Genomic DNA, 3929 nt, shown 5'->3' with positions numbered 1-3929 from the left:
CTAAGAGCATCCTTTCCAGAAAGGAAACCTTTTTTTAAATGAAATGTATTAACACCCTGGTTTTGATATTGTGGTGCCAAAAGCAGTAATAGTAGACTATGGGGCCATTAGTGGGCCAGATATACCCTCCCATCAAAAATAATGGTATTCGTTATATAAACTGTTTTAAAGCGTTCATGTGTTATTTTGTATTTTCTGTTTACAAAGCCCTTTAGTATGTTCCCTATTGTTTTGAAAAGGATTTTTGCTTTCGGACCACAACCACTGTCATAGATTTCACAATGAGTTGTGTTGTTACTTTCTTACTATGAATACATTTAATACATTCAATATTTTACAGGTTCATTCGAAGAAGCATCCATTTTGACAATTTCAGGATCTGGGTTTGCCAACAGCTCAAACAATGATACAACTTTGGTAACTGTTGGGACAATGAACTGTCCAGTTGTTTTGGTCACCGGTAAGCAAACTGAAGTAGCTAAGCAATTTGAATGTATTCATACTTCATTGATTGTTTTACCAGCATTATTATTAATTGTTATACAAATTGACACTCAATAGCTGTTATACAAATTGGCACTCAATTCGATTAACCGAAATATCTAATTGTCTCTTTTACCCTACATTCTTTTCAGATTGCACAAATAAAGGTTTAATGCTAGTGAACAGCATGAATAGAAATGTCTTTCCGATTATATGAAATCTCGTGTGGTAGAAATTACACTATATAATGTTTAGCATTGATGTAACACACACACTTTTTTTTATAATAGAAATCCACTGGTCCCTTGAAAAGCAATCAATCCAAATGCTCCAAATCATAAAATACTTTGCAGTGGGGATGACGATTAAGTTCTTACCCCCCACCATATACATGTCCCTCATGATGTTAACTGATGCAGGAAACAGGTCCCTTGCAGAGAAGAAGTCAAAGATATATTACCAATTCAAGTCTCCGGTTCCATTGAGAAAGTTGTATTTAGCAATTGCCCACAAAATTATAAACTGTGCTGAGGTTTTATAATCTCATTAAGAACAGATTCCCACCAGAATATCTCCTGGATTATGTTAACATATTTATCGGAGGTCTGAAAGCAGACAACCAATCAAAATTCGTGAAAATATCAGTGCAGGCCACCTGTTGAACGACTGTTGAAATAGAAAGTGACCTAGAAAATGATTTCAGGGAGGTAGAGGTGACAGCCAGTCAATAACATGAGTTGTTGTGCTTTGTACTATCGATGCAATCTCATCTGCAATTGAGACACAAAAGTCGGATGAAGGAGAATAACTAGAATTAGAGCATATTTTCATCTCTTTAGAAAATCAGAACATTTTGAATGCAGACTCTAACCGTCACCAGAAGCCTCTATTCGTTGTTTCTCTTTTGTTGTTCTCACTGTTTGTTCGAACTGTTTCCTGCTTCGTAGCCAACCCATCAAACCTGGAATGCACTCTCTAACTTTGCCATTCTCAGCTTACCAATGTGAAACACACTGGGCACCAGCAAGTAGACATGAACAAGCTCAGTCACAGGAAGCCGCAAGCGACGCTTCTTTTTTTTTGCAGCTACGCACGATCTAGCATCATTATAGCCCTTACCAGCAGGCTCTATTGTGTTGCAGGAGACCTTTGGCCTGGGACCACTAACTTGAGTGGCAGTTACCTACCTCACGATAGAGCCCTCTCATGTGGGCTCCAATAGTGATATGTTCTCATGTCAATAATGCTACCCTAGAACTCAACAAGGTGGAATTTTGTGCTCAAAAAGAGAACATAGGAAGAGCAGAACATGTTACCTATGGCAGCCCATTTTGAGAAAGCTCTGCCTCCTTTCAATCTATGTTTTTTAGGAGGATTATTTTTGCTCATCTATATTTAAGTATTCTAGACTCGGGGAGAGGCCATTATCACTAGATAATTACCATTTGAAGTTATGATTGAAGTGATACAGAGGGCCATAGGTTAGTGAACAACACATCTCTCAAGTAATAATGGGCTACTTCCACATGATGGGTAGAGTATTTATTTGTATTTTTGTGAGGTCCTACATGAAGATTGTAGTATTATTAGGTATGTAAGTACGTTATTTGATCAGTAAAAAAATGTGGTTAATATCAGAGATTATCAACTGTATTCTAAGCAGTCTGGTTGGCTAAGAGGGAGTCCATATCGACTGCTATCTGCTAATTAGGAACTTTTAACTGTTTGGAAAAAATGATATATGAAATAACTCAGTGTACAATGTAGTCTGAAAGGAGGCTCTGCTTTTTTATTATTTTATAAGACAATGAAATCCACTGCCAGATTCAACGTGGTAGCGCTGGAACTTACCCGACAACGGTCTACATTGCTGAAGTAGGGCTGGCACAGCTATCTGCGAATGCAATCTTCAACTTTACGTACCATACACATATTTTTACTGTGTCGCCGAATTCAGGAAGCCTTACAGGTAGTATTCCATTCCATGACACAATCTAATTCAATTTAGAATAGAGTCTTATTAAACATTTAACATGTTAACAATTTGTTTTCTGGTTAGGGGGCACTCTGCTGACCATCTCTGGATATGGATTCAATTCACAGTCCACTGTGATGATTGGAAACAGCAACTGTGATGTTCTTACAGGAGGTTTGAATGAGCTACAGTGTATATCCCCAACAGTAAGTGAATTGAGTGGGAGCCAGGTGATGCCTTACATATAGCTCGTTTTAGCGATGACCGCTCATTCATTGACAACATGTTTGCATATTGAATGTTCAGTTTGTGATGTTGGTATTGGACATGAAGGGAAATGTGTTGTGTGATACTTCTTTAAGTGGTATGTTGCTTGGAGATGTTTTAGATTTTAATGTTTGTACGTAGGCCTAGGAAGTCCTATGTTCAAACCATCCAGGGGTCATATTACACAAACATTTCCTAGGTGCAAGAGCAATTTTGCACAGAATCAGCACTAGGGCAAACATTGCTTTAGTGAGAAGAACATTTACTTCAACTGGATTTTTGCAGAAGAACAAGGTTTACTTCATACCATCCTGTATCAGCACTAGGTAAATCCTTTCCCTTGTGCAAAATACATTGAAAAATGTTTTTTTTACATAGACTGATAACCTGCAAAATGTCATTGTCACCAGTTGACATTTTCTGTAACCTGGCAAAAAAACAGATGGCTATACAAGTGCAGGCAAAACACTTTTCATGAAACATGTTGTGTGGAGGCTGATACATTTCATGATGAAAGTGATATAATTCAAAAACAAAAGCTATGTATTCAAACATCAAAGGGATAAACAAGTTTCTTTATGAATGTGTGCCTGTCTTGGTGTACAGCAAACGTTTACACAACTGAAAAACTGCAAGAAAAAAGAAAATATGACAAAATTGCTCTTCCAAATCGTCAATCTTTTTCACAATTTTTGCATCTTTACATATGAATTATCATATATTTATTTTGATAAACCCTGTCAATCTAAAAGGTGCTTTACATTATTCCAACATTATAAAATTACAAAATTCAAATAAAGTTGACTGCTGTTCTTGATTCTTTGCCAGAAACATTTTATTTTCAATACCGCCACCTCTCTCACAAATCTACACAAAGCTTTTTGTCGTAATGCATCTACCATTTCACATTCCACCATTAAGTCTTTCAATCTGATTAGGACCCAGTGTTCTCGAATTACTGGCTCCCATAACAACCTTGCACACATCATCTACGTCATAGGCAATAGAACCCTCCATACTCATTTCTTACAATGTATTCCCACAGTCGATGTAACTTGAAATTTAGAATCCCCATATAATTCTTGAAGTTGCTTCACGCAGTACAATTCTGCGAATGCGTTAATAAATTGCTCCCCATTTACCATACACTCGTCATTCATCAATTACCAGAATGATCAAGAATTCTTCTGTTGAAAATGACCCA

At 37.0% G+C, this 3929-nt stretch overlaps 1 long non-coding RNA gene across 1 annotated transcript; it reads left to right on the top strand.

Annotated features, from left to right (window-relative positions):
- The first annotated feature begins 338 nt into the window (after positions 1-338).
- On the top strand, positions 339-2627 carry LOC138498207 (uncharacterized). The gene is made up of 3 exons (XR_011278717.1): positions 339-460; positions 2288-2452; positions 2543-2627. It is a non-coding gene; the product is annotated as an uncharacterized lncRNA (long non-coding RNA).
- The last annotated feature ends 1302 nt before the right edge of the window (positions 2628-3929 follow it).

Source organism: Ambystoma mexicanum, chromosome 5q, assembly GCF_040938575.1.
Source record: "Ambystoma mexicanum isolate Mex_15411 chromosome 5q, UKY_AmexF1_1, whole genome shotgun sequence".
NCBI lineage: Eukaryota > Metazoa > Chordata > Amphibia > Caudata > Ambystomatidae > Ambystoma > Ambystoma mexicanum.
The sequence above is the reverse complement of the archived record's forward strand: the minus strand, read 5'-3'. Positions and strand labels throughout refer to the sequence as shown.